Source organism: Bufo gargarizans, chromosome 4, assembly GCF_014858855.1.
Source record: "Bufo gargarizans isolate SCDJY-AF-19 chromosome 4, ASM1485885v1, whole genome shotgun sequence".
Lineage (NCBI taxonomy): Eukaryota > Metazoa > Chordata > Amphibia > Anura > Bufonidae > Bufo > Bufo gargarizans.
In genome coordinates this window covers 63413703-63431237 of record NC_058083.1, presented here as the reverse complement: position 1 = coordinate 63431237, position 17535 = coordinate 63413703, and the positions used below count along the sequence as shown (strand labels likewise).

The 17535-nt window shown below is 43.6% G+C and overlaps 1 protein-coding gene and 1 long non-coding RNA gene across 2 annotated transcripts in view; both read right to left on the bottom strand.

Moving 5' to 3' along the window:
* The window catches only part of LOC122933886, a gene marked incomplete at its 3' end in the record, with an annotated part of 272752 nt that overhangs the window by 96884 nt on the left and 158333 nt on the right, over window positions 1–17535 (bottom strand). The window lies entirely within an intron of this gene.
* On the bottom strand, window positions 621–6431 carry LOC122933935. Its single transcript, XR_006388600.1, has 2 exons — window positions 6371–6431; window positions 621–2894 (listed from the first exon to the last, which is right to left on the bottom strand). It is a non-coding gene; the product is annotated as an uncharacterized LOC122933935 (long non-coding RNA).

Genomic DNA, 17535 nt, shown 5'->3' with positions numbered 1-17535 from the left:
AGCAAGGAACAAATTATTAAAATTAAGATTTAATATAAGGGTACAGTGCTAAAAGTTACGAATAGATGACAAAAAGGGACATACTGAGAATCAAACAGTACAGAAATAGAATGGGGATGAAATAATGGATGGCATACCAGTTAGATCAGTGAGGGATCTACACTGGGATAACAGTGGAAAGTTGGCCAGACTTACACGAGGTGTATCCCCAGGAATCTGAACCAGGTGTGGTTTACAGTAGACTTAGACAGCCTCCTTCACCATCCTTTTTGTCATTGACAGGAGGCTGGCCAAGTTAAATGCAAAATGTGAAAGGTTTTATGGCATAATTCTTGTAGGTGTCCCTGAGTAGGATAATGGGACCACCAAGGTTTACACATTTTTACCAACCCAGGCATACCAAACACAAATATGAAATATTAATCAGGCCAACCAATATATAATTTGGTAGGTTTCCTAAGGCTAAAAATCCTGGTTCATGGGCTTGGAACATGGTGACTTACAGTGATAACATCATTTGACCATGGGACTTCCATTCCAATATCATAATCACTCACATTTATCATCATTACAGTTACAGAGAGAAAGCTTCATTCCAACAACTCTTTTTTGGTGGGTTATTTTTGTGTCAATGAGTGTATAAAGTTATTTCCAAGTTTACTCGGTGATCCCTGAGCGCTACTTGTATTTTCCTCTCTTTGTGAGAAACCCATCAAGGAATGTCAGTATTAAGTCAGAGCAACTGGACTGGTATTTCACAAGTCATCCGACTGTCTTTGTAAATTACAATACCTTATATGAGAAATCTCCGACACTAGTGATTCATGGTTCAGCCATGGAGGTAAGGTGTTGATTGCATTTGCATTACTGATGTCATTAGGTGTAATTGTACTGCATCAGGAGAGGTGTTAGGACAGCATTGTAAGTGGCAGTGTATATTGCCGGAGATTTCTTGTACAAGCCATTCTATATGAGAAAGGAATTCAGATGACCAGTGAAAAGTCTTCGAGAAAAAAAATACATGTCCAGTTGCTCTGATTTATTACTACTGATATATCATGACCTAGATGAATGAAGACCTCCACAGACCGCCAAGGAAGATATGAGATGTATAACTGGCTGTGCATGATCTCTATGGGAGAGTAGGCAATAAAAGCTCCATTGGAAGAGACCAATAGACAGTGAGGCCTCATTCACACTTTTGTATTTCGGTCGGTATCTTGTATCAGTATCTGTAAGCCGTAACAGGGAACGGAATAGAACAGAGAAAAGTATAATGGAAAGTCTTCCATGGTCGGGAGCTACTCCTAATTATATCCTACAAATACTGGTGTAAGATACTGACCAGAATACACAAGTGTGAATGAGGCAAAGAGAAGGAAATGGAAGGAAATAGAAGATCTGGGTTTTTAACAAATTATTGTCAACTCAAATTGTTATTTTTCCCATCACCTTTATCTTGATATATTGTATTAGTGAAGAGCAAATACCCATTCCATATGTCCACATAGGTTACATAAAAGTCTACAGGAGGTGTCCTTCCGTTTCTCACTGTGTCCCTCTGGATTCTCCTGCAGTGCTGGAGGAGGTATGAATACGGTAAGAAGCAAGGTCCATGGGGACAATCATCTTCACGGCTCTGACAGTAAACAACGCTCTTCTTCTTCTTTTTTCTCATATCCACAATACTTTTCCTCCATGGATCCTGGTCACTGTAGACCTCAGGGTAATATTATTTGGGTATTTGGCAGACCCAGGGTAATTCCACAGAAAAATATACTCTCATATACGCTGTTTAATGCATGGAAACACTTCCACATTCCAAACAAAAATTTAATTTCCTCTATGTGTGAATTCTCTAATGAGTTTAAAATTCTGTTTTTCTTTTTCACATGAAGAAAATCAAAGTGGCTTCTCTCCTGTGTGAACTTTCTCATGTGAAACAAGACCTGACTTTTTTGTAAAACAGTCACCACATTTGGAGCATATAAATGTTTTTTCTTCTGTGTGACTTATCTGATGCACCTTGAGGCTCCCTTTATAAAGAAAACATTTCCCACATTCTGCACATGAATACTGCTCTCCTATGTGACTCTTCTCATGATCAGTAAGCAGTGGTTTATATATAAAACCTTTCCCACATTTTGAACATAAATACGGCTTCTTTATCTTTACTTCGTGACTTCTCTCATGATCAGCAAGCTGTGATTTATATAAAAAACCTTTCCCACATTTGTAACATAAATGCGGCTTCTCTCCTTTGTGCCTTTTCTCATGTTCAGTAAGCTGTGATTTAAATACAAAACATTTCTCACATTTTGAACATGGATACGGCTTCTCTCCTGTGTGAATTTTCTGATGTTTAGCAAGATCTGATTTATATCTAAAATATTTCCCACATTCGGAACATAAAATTTTTTTCTCCCTTGTGTGATTTTTCTGATGTATAATAAGACTTGTCTTTTTTTTAAAACATTTGCCGCATTCTGAACATGAATACGACGGCTCTGCTGTGTTAATTCCCTCATCTTTCATGACTTGCGATTCATACATAAAACCTTTACCAAATGTTGAACATGAATATGGCTCCTCTTCTGTGTGAATTCTTCTGTGTGCATTTAGACCATAGATGTTTGTAAACTGTTTTCCACATTCCCCACACTGAAAATTTGTAGCCTCTTTGGGCCCGGTACTTGTGATAACAATCTGTGATTGGTCAGGAGAAGGTTCCTTATTATTAGGATCATTATATGACAGATCTGGTCTGTGAAGTCCTGGATGGACATTACAGGTAATGAGGGTTTCTCCTGAAGAGCCATGCCCGATATCTTCATCTTCTCCTTTATAATTTAGTGATAAGATGAAGTTTCCCTCCGAGTTCTTACTGGGATTTTCTGTTAGGATTAAAAAGACATTATGTGTTTTCTTTCCAAACAGTAAAGAAGACAATTCTAGAAGCTTCCTATCAGGCTGTGTGCAGTTTTTGATGTAGTTTTTATGTCAAAAGAAAGGAGAAGTACAAGTCCTTCCTTTATATTTCCCATTTATATGAATCCTTTCTTGGCTTTGGCACAAAATACTGAATCAAAACTGAACTAAAAGAAATTCATTTGTGGTTGTGTCCTTATAATTATAATGGATGGATGATAAAGTCCAGGACTCTGCTCTACACTCACCGATCACTTCTATTACATAAACCCAGACCTGAAAACATTCAGAAATCTGAGAATCCCACCCTTCTCTGACAATCAGGCCTGACCTCTGCCACCACAGTTGGTCCTTAGATATCAAGTGGGGATGATTTCAATACAATTACCTAAACTCTTCATGAACGGCCTATTTTAGACCTTACAGGGGTTGTCCACTCCTTTATAATGAATAGCCTATCCTCAGGCTGGGCCTCCAGTATCTGATTGTCAGGGGTCCCACACACCTCTGATTAGGTCCATCCATTGTGCTTTGGACACAGCTGGTTCATGTAGTGCTGCTACTATTGAGATGAATGGAAGCAGCACTGCAGTAACCGGCTTCGTCCACAGACTGAGCAGTGTAGTTCCAGCGCTGACTTCCTGCACCGGAGCTACTGCAGAACAGCTGACCAGCAGGGGACAAGGCGTTGGATCCCCACCAATCAGATAGTGAAGGTCTATCCTGAGGACAGGTCATCACTTGTAAAGGAATAGACAATCCCCTTATTTGCTGTAAAAAAAAAATTAAGTTTATTTATTTATTTTTTTTAGAAAATAGCAATAGATAAAAAGGGTCAATCCATGAAAGTAATACAATTCATTGACATACAGTCATGGCCAAAAGTTTTGAGAATTACACAAATATTAGTTTTCACAAAGTTTGCTGCTAAACTGCTTTTAGATCTTTGTTTCAGTTGTTTCTGTGATGTAGTGAAATATAATTACTCGCACTTCATACGTTTCAAAGGCTTTTATCGACAATTACATCACATTTATGCAAAGAGTCAGTATTTGCAGTGTTGGCCCTTCTTTTTCAGGACCTCTGCAATCCGACTGCGCATGCTCTCAATCACCTTCTGGGCCAATTCCTGACTGATACAACCCATTCTTTCATAATCACTTCTTGGAGTTTGTCAGAATTAGTGGGTTTTTGTTTGTCCACCCGCCTCTTGAGGATTGACCACAAGTTCTCAATGGGATTAAGATCTGGGGAGTTTCCAGGCCATGGACCCAAAATGTCAGCGTTTTGGTCCCCGAGCCACTTAGTTATCACTTTTGCCTTATGGCAAGGTGCTCCATCGTGCTGGAAAATGCATTGTTCTTCACCAAACTGTTGTTGGAAGAAGTCGCTGTTGGAGGGTGTTTTGGTGCCATTCTTTATTCATGGCTGTGTTTTTGGGCAAAATTGTGAGTGAGCCCACTCCCTTGGATGAGAAGCAACCTCACACATGAATGGTCTCAGGATGCTTTACTGTTGGCATGACACAGGACTGATGGTAGCGCTCACCTTTTCTTCTCCGGACAAGCCTTTTTCCTGATGCCCCAAACAATCGGAAAGAGGCTTCATCGGAGAATATGACTTTGCCCCAGTCCTCAGCAGTCCATTTACCATATTTTCTGCAGAAGATCAAGCTGTCCCTGATGTTTTTTGGGAGAAAAGTGGCTTCTTTGCTGCCCTTCTTGACACCAGGCCATCTTCCAAAAGTCTTGGCCTCACTGTGCGTGCAGATGCGCTCACACCTGCCTGCTGCCATTCCTGAGCAAGCTCTGCACTGGTGGCACTCCGATCCCGCAGCTGAATCCTCTTTAGGAGACGATCCTGGCGCCTGCTGGACTTTCTTGGACGCCCTGAAGCCTTCTTAACAAGAAATGAACCTCTTTCCATGAAGTTCTTGATGATCCTATACATTGTTGATTGAGGTGCAATCTTAGTAGCCACAATATCCTTGCCTGTGAAGCCATTTTTATGCAACACAATGATGGCTGCACGCGTTTCTTTGCAGGTCACCATGGTTAACAATGGAAGAACAATGATTTCAAGCATCACCTTCTTTTTAAAAGGTCAAGTCTGCCATTTTAACCCAATCAGCCTGACATAATGATCTCCAGCCTTGTGCTCGTCAACATTCTCACCTGAGGTAACAAGACGATTACTGAAATGATCTCAGCAGGTCCTTTAATGACAGCAATGAAATGCAGTGGAAAGTTTTTTTTGGGATTAAGTTAATTTTCATGGCAAAGAAGGACTATGCAATTCACCTGATCGCTCTTCATAACATTCTGGAGGAGATGCAAATTGCTATTATAAAAACTTAAGCAGCAACTTTTCCAATTTCCAATATTTATGTAATTCTCAAAACTTTTGGCCACGACTGTACATCTGTAATGTAATGCCATTCTGTCAAAGCACAAGTCACTGAAATGTAATGCCATTCTGTCATACAAACCAGTCGGACTAAGGCTACTTTCACACTTGCGTTCAGAGTATATCCGTCTGGGGTCTGCCTAGACAGATCCGCTCATATAATGCAGACAATGGGATCCGTTCAGAACGGATCCGTCTGCATTATATTTTAGAAAAAAGTCTAAGTGTGAAAGTAGCTCAGATGGATCCGTCCAGACTTTACATTGAAAGTCAATGGGGGACGGATCAGTTTGAAAATTGAGCCATCCCCATTGACTTACATTGTAAGTCTGGACGGATCCGTTTGCCTTCAAACGGAACTCACAAGCGGAGCCCCGAACGCTAATGTGAAAGTAGCCTAAGTCATACAAACCAGTCGGACTAAGTCAGATGACTAGCAAAAGGTCTTCAAAAAGAAAAAAATTTAACAAGTCCAGTTCTTCTGACTTATCACTACTGATATACCATGACCAAGATGAATGAGAACCTTCACAGAAAGCTCTGTAAGGCTTGTGGCTGTACCAGGTTACTACAGCACGGCTGCCCTTATCTTTAATGGCAGCTGAGCTGCAGTAACCCAGCAGGGCCACTGCACTTTGAACAGCGCTGTGTTTCCAATTTCATTAAAAGTGCTAGATCCTTCAAGGAACAGCTGACCGTGAAGGAGTGGCAATCAGACCTTTACCGATCAGATAATAATGCCATATGCTGAGGATAACCCATCAATAGCAAGAGCTTGGAAACCCCCTTAAGGTGGTTAAACTGAATTTCATCACTGCAGCCGTTCATCACAGCCGGCGTGCCTCCAGAACCTGATGCTAAGCCGAGTGTCCAGCCTGGAGCATGAGAGGATGGAGAGAAGAGCTGGGAGAAGATTTCTCCTGCACTGTACATAATACAGGGGTCACTGCCCGGAGTGCTACTTTACTGCAGCTGTAAGGTGGAGTCTCACCTGAAGAAACCTCCCAATTCCCTTCCTCCATTCATGATTCCATACCTGTGGTCACATGGACTGGAATGTCCTCCTCCACCTCACTCTTACACGGGGGATCGCCCATCATCCGCTCTTCTTCATCCTCCACTTTAATATCAGTCACATCTTCCCCCTGATTTGTCATCTGTAACAATTCAGGACAATACAGGAGACAGGTGGGAAATCTAACAGATCCACATAAGAGACCCCCACAATCTATGACCCCTCTATAACTGCAGGACCCCCCTATATAGATGTGTATAGGGCTCAGCTCCATCTACCTGATGGTTCTCTGGGAGCTTCTCCTCTGGACAGTCCTGGGAATACAGAGGATGGGGACATCTCTCGGGGGGATTTCCTTCTATGAGTCCATCTGTAGGAAACACACAGGGACAGGACAGATTATTACATGTGATGATAAGATGATGGGAGTAGCATCCAGGTGACCCTCAATGCAGACAATTCTTACACTGATGAGCGCTACATAAATCCATCTCCTCTTCTTCAACTTTAACCTCAACCTTAATATCAATCAGATTTTCATCCTAAACAAGAAAAATGTAAATTGATCTTTGGTCCAATCACTTTCTGGTCAGATTCTGATGAGACATCAGCTCCATCTACCTGATGGTTCTCTGGGAGCTTCTCCTCTGGACAGTCCTGGGAATACAGAGGACGGGGACTTCTCTCGGAGGGATTTCTTTCTATGAGTCCATCTGTATGAAACACACAGGGACAGGAGAGATTATTACATGTGATGATGAGATGATGGGAGTAGTATCTATGTGATCTTTACACTTTTATAATCAGGACGATCTCCTCTTACCTGGTGATGTCAGATGCCGGGGAGCCTCCATCATGGCCTCCTTGTACAGATCCTTGTGTCCTTCTACATACTCCCACTCCTCCATTTGGAAATAGACCGCCACATCCTGACACCTTATAAAAACCTGACAACACAATGACACCGTCATCACCCAGGCCCCGCCAGTGCTGTTATGGAGAATTTCCCAGCATTCCCAGCAGTGTCACCTCTCCAGTCAGCAGCTCCATCATCTTGTGGGTGAGTTCTAGGATCTTCTGCTCATGTATCAGGGGGGGAGGGTCTGTGATGGGGGTCCTGCTCCACCCTCCTGACTCATAGATCATCGGAGTCCCCCCTGATGTCTTATTCACTATGGTGTAATCCTGTGGATGGAGAGAGACACTTAGGGAAAGAAATTCCTTCCTGACACCAGATCTACAATCAGAATCCCTCCCTGGATCATGGTCCCATCTCTAGTAATCTAGACATTAGAAGCTGGAACATTACTACCCTACAGACCTTCAGGCTCCTTCTGGACTCTTCTAGAGAATCCCCCATGACTCCTATCTCTGGCAGGGAGCTCCATAGTGTCACTGCTCTTACAGTAAAGACTCCTCTTCTATGTTGGTGGAGAAACCTTCTAGTGGAGGCCTCCTTGTTATAGTCCAGTATCATCTAGATGTCAGACTAGTGGTAGAAATCCTCCCTCCAGGCCACACTCCGGCCATCTCCTCCTCTGCTTCCTCTCCTCCTGGGTACAACGTGCCTACTTACCTTCTCATGGCTCCTACAACATGACTATTGGTCTCCATGATACATCACTGACCATACTGGTGGCTGATCTTCAGGTTCTCCGTCACTTGGAAGGTCTGGAGGCCGTTCTCCAGGACCCTGGACTCTTCCTATCACTTCCTATGATGGATTCTCCTTCCCGATGTATGACTTGTTACAGAATACAATAAAGAGGAGAGAAATCTAGAAAAGTTTACCTCTCCACTCAGCAGGGAGATGATCTCCAAGGTGAGGTCTAATATTCTTCTGCTGATCTCCTTCCTGTCCATCCTTGGTGGTCATTCAGGAGAAGAGGAGAGACCTGGAGGAGCTGGAGGCTTCTAGTACTGCAGGCGCCTTTATGAGGAGAGGCTGGAAATCCTCCAGGGACAAGAGCATTAGTGAGATCCAGAACCGCACTTACTGCTCCTGGAGAGACCCCGCTTCTCAGAGCCCCCAGCACCAGGATAAAGGGGGATTCTGGAGAAATGGCTGATACCAGAGAGAAGAAGGGGCTCCAGACACCACAGCAGTGACTACCGACCAGGACCTGATCTGTATCTGCTGCAGTTCAAGAGCTGAAGGACCTGGAATGATGTCACTGTCATGTGATCAGTGCAGGGGGCGGAGCTCAGCAGTGGAAAGTATAAGTGGTGGTGAAAGACCTGTGATGATGTCACCGTCATGTGATCAGTGCAGGGGGCGGAGCTCAGCAGTGGAAAGTATAAGTGGTGGTGAAAGACCTGTGATGATGTCACCATCATGTGATCAGGAGGGGGTGGAGCTAAGCAGTGGAGAGGATAAGTGGTGGTGAAAGACATGTGATGATGTCATCATCATGTGACATATTTCGGCCGGGTTCTCACACTATTTAGTTTTCCATTCTTCTGATCCGTCAGAATAGAAAAATATAGGAAAAAACGGATCCTGTATTTAAAGGTTCCGTTATGCTTAGTTATGCACAGTCGGCATCCGTGTTAGCAATTTCCACATGCAGGACTTTATTTCTGTCCCCGTAGCTGTGTGTAGTATTATCATATGATCTAGGACACCAGGATTACAGAAGGACATCTGTTCGTAGAGATACATTAGAACCCCGACGTCAGTTATTTCAGGGGGAGTTAGAAGAACTTTGAATGAAAGAATCCCTCGACTACAAAGGGTTATTTCTGTGTCAGCTGCAGGGGTTAATTTGTCCTTTTGGCCATACGATGATCGGGGGAGGAAGAGTCAGATGAAGGTTATTGTGCCGGTATGTGGACAGGAAGAAGTAGTCCGCTGGGCAGTGCTGGATGTGGTCCGCATTGTATGGAGGCTTTACAGATTAGGAAGGCACAGTTACAGGGATTAGAGATGAGCGAATCGAAGATGACGAAGTGAAATTCATTATGAATTTGAGGAACAATTCGATTCGCACCGAATGTCAATTTCCTCGCGCTTCGTAGTAACGAATCGCATTTTCCTAAAATGGCGGCTGCACGTGTGAGGACATGGAGAAAGGAAGTCTGGGAAGGCGGGATCACCAAGACTGACATGCATGCAGCCAATCAGCAGCCAGCCAGCCCTGTGATGTCACATCTTAGATTCTGCCATTCACCAGCGTACTTGGTGCAGGGAGAGATGTCTGCAGGCGCTAGGGACAGTGCTAGAAAAATCACCATTGTGCTAAAAAATATATTTATAAGTGCAGGGAAAGCTTATTCAAGGTGCAGGGAAAGGATAGGGAGGAATCATCCACAGCATTTCTGTAGAACAGGGTTCAGTCGGGGAGGTTACAGCCTGGTAGTAGGAACGATCCTATTACACCTTGCTGCACTGACTGCGGATCCACATTGCCATCATACAGCTCTGTAATTCCAGCAAACCGCTCTTATTAGGATGCAGGTGCTGTGTGATACCGCCATTAACAGGGGTTATTACAAGGAAATATTTCTACGTCTTATTTGCCCTTGTGCGGGGCAGTTATATGTTCTAACGCAGTTTTGGGCTTTTATTACTGGGAAAAAAGGGCTTATTAGCCGTTGTGTGGTGAAGTGAGAAAATGACAGATTTTTTTTCGTGTATTAGAGGAAATAGGAAAAATATCTTTGCCGCTCAGCGGTGCAGTGAGATATTCTACAGCCCAGTTTGCCGTGTATTAGTGGCGAAATACAAATATATTCTCCGTTCACAGTTGTACTTATCTGTTGAAAAGCCTTTTCTGTAAAAATTGAAGAATATTAGGGCCTACTTGCCGTTTCGCGGTGCCGTGAGATATTCTACAGCCACTTTTGCTGTGTATTAGTGGCGAAATAAAAATTATTTGATCTAACATTTTGCATCTATAAATCAACGAAACCGCAGCACTGCTTGAAAAAGACCGTTCAGGACGAAACGTCGCATGAATTTGATGGAATAAAGGATATTTAAAGAGACGAGAGAGTGCTGCGGTTTCGTTGATTTATGGATGCCTGCTTGGAGGGACACTACGGACTGGCGTCTAACACCGCGCGCACCACCACATATAAGGCCAGTATACCCCTATGTGCTGCTACTCCTATTATACCGTTATGTTGATCTAACATTTGGTTATCTGATCTAACAGTATGTCAGGCAGAGAAGTGCCAGGCCCTGCACAGGGGAGCGGCAGAGGCCTAAATCTTTCTGTCGCAGGCAGAGGACGCAGCAGGGGTCACTTCGAGAGGCCTAAGCTCCCAGTGTCAGCTAGCGGTTGTGTCGTGACCAGCAACCCAGCGGTTCTTGAATGGTTGACTCAATCTTCGACTTAGTTGCAACTTACATCAGACACCCCCATCCAAGAGTCAGTGGGTTCGTCAGACACAACCCTTAGTTGTCATGGCCCGGGAGCAGGCCCTGTGCCCTCACCTGTCCTTAACCTGCCTCTGTCCTTTCATCCACTAGGTGGGTAAGTAGTGATGAGGAGAGTGACGTGTGAGCTGGAGTTGCGAGCAGTCAGGCTCCTGACCCAGAGACGATTGATGAAGACATCAGTGACGTGCAGACAGTACTCGATGATGATGTAGCTGATTGCACTTGGGAGCTGGGTGACGAAGGGGCTTTATCTTTTTTACATTATTTTCCTTATATAATAATGTAACATTATAAAATCCGGTGTCTCCATGATAAATCTGCAGCATGGGGGCCCCGTGTGGCTTCTACACACTTTCAAAATAATCCTTCAGCGGGGCGAATAGATGCCAGATGATCGGGCCGCTCCATGACCTTCCCAGGAGCTTCTGTCGGAAGCAGCGATTTATTTCTGAGACATCCATATAGTGCAAGGAGGATCCGAAGACCCTCTCCATCTCCGTGCACAACAGGATGTCCTCCTTCCCATCCATGATGACTCGGAACTTGTGATGTTTTCCCTGATGAAGAGACCAGGGGCTGGTAGTTATGGTTTCAATCTTGATGATCTTTGCAACTCTTCAGGGCTCAAAGCAATCTTGAAGCTTTGTCTTCTCATTGTCTGTAGCTACTAGAGGCCTGTTCATGCCAGGCAGGTTGCCCCAGAAGTATCTGGCTCGATGAGCAGCCAATACTGCACTTACATCAATCTTGACAGGATTCGTCTCCAGGTGGAGAGAAATTGTTTTTTTGGAATGCTTTCTCCATCGCAATCACATCGTCGAATAACCAGAAGACTGGCCGATTCTCTGCTGTCTTAGGCAACACTTAATTTTTTAAAATACATTTATTAAATATTTAATATTAAATTGAACCAAAACTTCATTACAATTACTGTATAAGTAACTAAACTTAAATTCACCAATATATTATCCCAATCTTCAGTGGAAATTCCCAGACAATCAATTTGCCAAGCCTTTTGTGCTGGAGAAGCTCTCACTTTGGCCTGTATTGGTCAAAATGTCCATGACTACCTCAATGCCTTCATCTTGGGGGATACGCGTGTACAGGCTCTCCACGTCTAGTGACGCTAACTTAAAGCCCTCCTGCCAATGTATAGATTCTAGTGCCTGGAGAAGGTCCGAGGTGTCCTTGAGATACAAGGGCACCCGGCTCACCATGGGCCTGAGAATCCAGTCAATGTAGCGTGACAGTGGTTCAGTCACTGACCCAACCCCGGACACAATAGGTCTGCCCGGAGGGTGGGTCAGCAACTTGTGGACCTTGGGTACAAAGTACCACGATGGTTTTGAGGGGAATAACGGCAGCAGTTTCTCCGTGTATCAGATGTTAATTCAATCTCTATTAAGACATTGGAACTTGAGATCGGTTCGCAAAAAAGGATTCCCTAGCGTCTGTCAGCAGCACAATAATGGGTAAACAATCCCCCCCTGTGAGCTAGCAGGACCTGTGGAATTTTTAATGATTAAGTCTACAACACCCTGCTGTATAAATGGACCTTCCCCTTCAGCTCATTGAGTTTTTTTCGTCCTGTGAGCAGGACAAGTGTATTACCTTCCTTCTTTGATAAGAAGGAGAGTGCAGGAACAGCTCTCATCTGCTGTCTAGTCTCCTATCCACTTCTGTGCCTACAGGCCGGCCGGGCGTCAGAACTCTGATTGCAGAGGGCGTGTCAGGACCGGTCTTCAATCAATCTATCCTTTTTGTCTCTGTATATTATGTGCCTGCTGCTTGCTGTAGGTAAGACAGCAGTAGTAGGGCTGTGTATATAACTTCAATAGCAGGAGGATGAAGGGAAGGGGCGGTGTTGGGGGCGTGGCCTCCACACTTTCCAGCTCCAGCTGGGGCATTTAAGCAGTGCAGAATCATTCAGCGGGTCTCTTGAAGCTGCGTCAATCAGTTTGCTGCAGCTATAGATTGTTTTTTCTGGCGTTTGCTGATAAACTGTATCTGCAAGAGGTATGTCTGTTCTTTCTCTCCCCTCCTTCCCAGATTTATTAAATGATATTATAGGTATATATTGTACATTCTTTTAGAAGTCAAGAGATTCAGGCAGAGAGTCTGCAGGAAAATCTACACAAAAAAGAAAGCATTTGGTGTGTGGGGAGTGTCAAACTCCTCTTCCAGACGGATATGATTATACATGTCAATCATGTCGTCCTCATCTTCCTGAAGATCAAGAACCCACCATTTAGGATTAAATAGTGTGGGTTAAGGACTTTGTAGAGGGGTCTATTAAAGAACTGAAGGATACTTTGTCTACCCCAAGGAAAAGGTCAAGATATTAGATATTATGGTTATTATGGGGGACTTCAACTACCCAGATATAGACTGGGAAACTGAAACTTGTATATCTCATAAAGGAAACAGGTTCTTGGCAATAACCAAAGACAATTACCTCTCCCAACTGGTTCAGGACCCGACTAGAGGGACGGCCATACTGGACTTAGTATTAACCAATAGGCCGGACAGAACAACAGACGTGCAGGTTGGGGGACACCTGGGAAATAGTGACCATAAAGTAATAACCTTCCAATTATCATTCAAAAGAGCGTTTCTACAGGGAGGAACAAAAATACCAAACTTCAAAAAAGCTAAATTTAGCCAACTAAGAGAGGCCATAGGCCAAACTAACTGGGACAAAGTCCTCAAAAATAAAAATACAGCCACAAAATGGGATATCTTTAAAAACATCCTAAAATCTCATTGTGAGAGGTACATTCCGTATGGTAATAAAAGGTTAAGGAATAAAAAGAAACCAATGTGGATAAATAGAACTGTAACGAAAGCAATAAATGACAAAAAGAAAGCATATCATTCACTGAAACAGGAGGGGAGCACGGAAGCACTGAAAAACTATAAGGAAAAAAATAGAACATGTAAAAAACAAATAAAAGCGGCCAAACTAGAGACCGAGAGATTAATTGCCAAAGAGAGTAAAACTAACCCTAAAATGTTCTTCAATTATATAAATGTTAAAAAGTATAAATCTGAAGGTGTCGGCCCTTTAAAGAGTAATGAGGGGGAAGTCGCAGAGAGCGATGAGGAGAAAGCAAAGCTGTTAAATATTTTTTTCTCCAATGTATTCACTGAGGAAAATAATACTGTCAGATGACATGCAGAATGCAAAAATAAATTCCCCATTAAAAGTGTCCTGTCCGACCCAGGAAGAAGTACATCAGCGACTTAGAAAGATTAAAAAAGACAAATCGCCAGGACCGGATGACATACACCCCCGTATCCTAAAGGAATTAAGTAATGTCATAGCCAGACCCTTATTTCTGATATTTGCAGACTCTATACTGACAGGGAATGTCCCACAGGATTGGCGCATGGCATATGTGGTGCCAATATTCAAAAAGGGGCCAAAAACAGACCCTGGAAACTATAGGCCGGTAAGTTTAACATCTGTTGTGGGTAAACTGTTTGAAGGTTTTCTGAGAGATGCTATATTAGAGCATCTCAACAGAAATAAGCAAATAACGCCATATCAGCATGGCTTCGTGAGGGATCGGTCATGTCAGACTAATTTAATCAGTTTCTATGAGGAGGTAAGTTGTAGACTTGACAGCGGCGAATCAATGGATGTCGTATATCTGGACTTCTCCAAAGCATTTGACACTGTACCACATAAAAGGTTAGTATATAAAATGAGAATGCTCGGACTGGGAGAAAACATCTGTATGTGGGTAAGTAACTGGCTCAATGATAGAAAACAGAGGGTGGTTATTAACGGTACACACTCAGATTGGGTCACTGTCACTAGTGGGGTACCTCAGGGGTCAGTATTGGACCCTATTCTCTTCAATATATTTATTAATGATCTTGTAGAAGGCTTGCATAGTAAAGTATCAATTTTCGCAGATGACACTAAACTGTGTAAAGTAATTTACACTGATGAGGACAGTATACTACTACAGAGGGATCTGGATAGACTGGAGGCTTGGGCAGATAAGTGGCAGATGGGGTTTAACACTGATAAATGTAAAGTTATGCACATGGGAAGGAAAAATGCAAGTCAACCGTACATACTAAATGGTAAAACACTCGGTAACACTGACATGGAAAAGGATCTAGGAATTTTAATAAACAGCAAACTAAGCTGCAAAAACCAGTGTCAGGCAGCTGCTGCCAAGGCCAACAAGATAATGGGTTGCATCAAAAGGGGCATAGGTGCCCGTGATAAGAACATAGTCCTACCACTTTACAAATCGCTAGTCAGACCACACATGGAGTACTGTGTACAGTTCTGGGCTCCTGTAAACAAGGCAGACATAGCAGAGCTGGAGAAGGTCCAGAGGAGGGCAACTAAAGTAATAACTGGAATGGGGCAACTACAGTACCCTGAAAGATTATCAAAATTAGAGTTATTCACTTTAGAAAAAAGACGACTGAGGGGAGATCTAATTACTATGTGTAAATATATCAGGGGTCAGTACAGAGATCTATCCCATCAGCTATTTATCCCCAGGACTGTGACTGTGACGAGGGGACATCCTCTGCGCCTGGAGGAAAGAAGGTTTGTACACAAACATAGAAAAGGATTCTTTACGGTAAGAGCAGTGAGACTATGGAACTCTCTGCCTGAGGAGGTGGTGATGGTGAGTACAATAAAGGAATTCAAGAGGGGCCTGGACGTATTTCTGGAGCTTAATAATATTACAGGCTATAGCCACTAGAGAGGGGTCTTCCTCTGGATCAACTTGCGGGATAACAGGCCGAACTGGATGGACAAATGTCTTTTTTCGGCCTTATGTACTATGTTACTATGTTACTATATGGAGCATCCTCCCCACAAGGGGGTGTATCTTCCCCTATGGACGAGGATGTTGCTATAATAGAGGAAATAAATGCTTCTTCAAAAGAGACATCTTCTGATAAGTATGGCTTTGATAAAGGGAAGATTTACTTTCCTGCGGAAAAAGCACAAAAATTGCTTAAGCTTGTGCAGGCCAAGGGCCAGCCTGGGGACCAGGGAGAAGCTCCCCCGGATGGTAGAGGGCCAAGGGCCTTCAAAATAGATGGCTTGAACTCCGCCTTAATGCAGGCGGAGTGGAAAAAGCCAGAAAAGGCTCCTGTAATCTCTAGGAGATTCAAACTGATGTACCCCTTGGAGGAATCCCAGTCTAAGGACTGGGCTTCTCAACCAAAGGTGGATACAGCTATAGCAATAATCTCTAAAAGAACTTTAGTTCCCGCCGAGGATGGCTCGAGCCTTAAAGATCCAATGGACAGGAGAATTAAAGTTGCCCTCAAAAGATGATATGTGGCAGCAGCAAGTCAGTCTGCTGTATCTATTGCCTCTTGTGAAGTTTTGCGCACCTTGAGAAGGTGGCTTAACAAGGTGCAAGAATACATAGACGGATGGGTTCAGAGAGATGATATTCTGTCCTCATTCATTTAAAAATATAAATATGGCGATTGAATACTTATGTGACTCAGCAAATTAGCAATTACGGTTTGCCTCTAAGGCTATGGCCTTCTCTACCGTGGGGAGAAGTGCATTGTGGTTGAGCCCCTGGTCTGGGGACAACCCTTCAAAATATAATTTGTGTAACTTGCATTACTCCCCCGGTAGGCTGTTTGGTCCAGAATTGGACACTTTAATGCTAGAATTATCAGACAAAAAGGGTAAATCTTTACTGCAAGCTTCTAGACCGCCCCGTAGGAATTTCTCCAACAGAGATAGATCTCCCCCTAGAGCAAAATTCTCTCGGTAGAGGGAGAGGTCCCGCTAGAAGAGGTGGCATTTCAGAAAGCAACAGTTTTGACAATCAAGATACTCCAGTAGGCGGTCGTCTGTCTTTGTTTTTCCGGGTGTGGGTACAAAAAATTAAATACCCTTGGGTCCTAAGCACTATCCAAAATGGCTATGCGCTTTCTTTTCTTCTGTACCCTCTAGACAGGTTCATTGCATCTCAAAACCTTCAAGAACCAAAGACGACTATTTTGGAGAATTCAATTCTGGAACTTCTCTCTCTGGCCGCCCTGGAGCCGGTGCCTCCCTCTCAGGTAAGGTTAGGGGTATTCATAATTCCCAAACCTTTAGGAAAATTGTGTCTAATAATAGATCTGAGTAGGGATGAGCGAACCCGAACTGTATAGTTCGGGTTCGTACCGAATTTTGGGGTGTCCGTGACACGGACCCGAACCCGAACATTTTCGTAAAAGTCCGGGTTCGGTGTTCGTCGCTTTCTTGGCGCTTTTTGAAAGGCTGCAAAGCAGCCAATCAACAAGCGTCATACTACTTGCCCCAAGAGGCCGTCACAGCCATGCCTACTATTGGCATGGCTGTGATTGGCCAGTGCAGCATGTGACCCAGCCTCTATTTAAGCTGGAGTCACGTAGCGCCGCCCGTCACTCTGCTCTGATCAGAGTAGGGAGAGGTTGCAGCTGCGACGTTAGGGCGAGATTAGGCAGTGATTAACTCCTCCAAAAGACTTCATTCAGTGATCGATCTGCAGCTGTGGATCATTGAACTGCTGCTATTCAATGCTGCTCACTGTTTTTAGGCTGCCCAGAGCGTTTTTCATTCACTTTTTTCTGGGGTGATCGGCGGCCACTTTGTGTCTTGTGGTGCGCCAGCACAAGCTGTCACCAAGTACATTTAACCCTCAATAGTGTGGTTATTTTTTGGCTATATCCTACATCAGGGTCAAGCTGTCACACCAAGTGCATTTAACCATCAATAGTGTGGTTATTTTTTGGCCATATACTACATCAGGGGCAAGCTGTCACCAAGTGC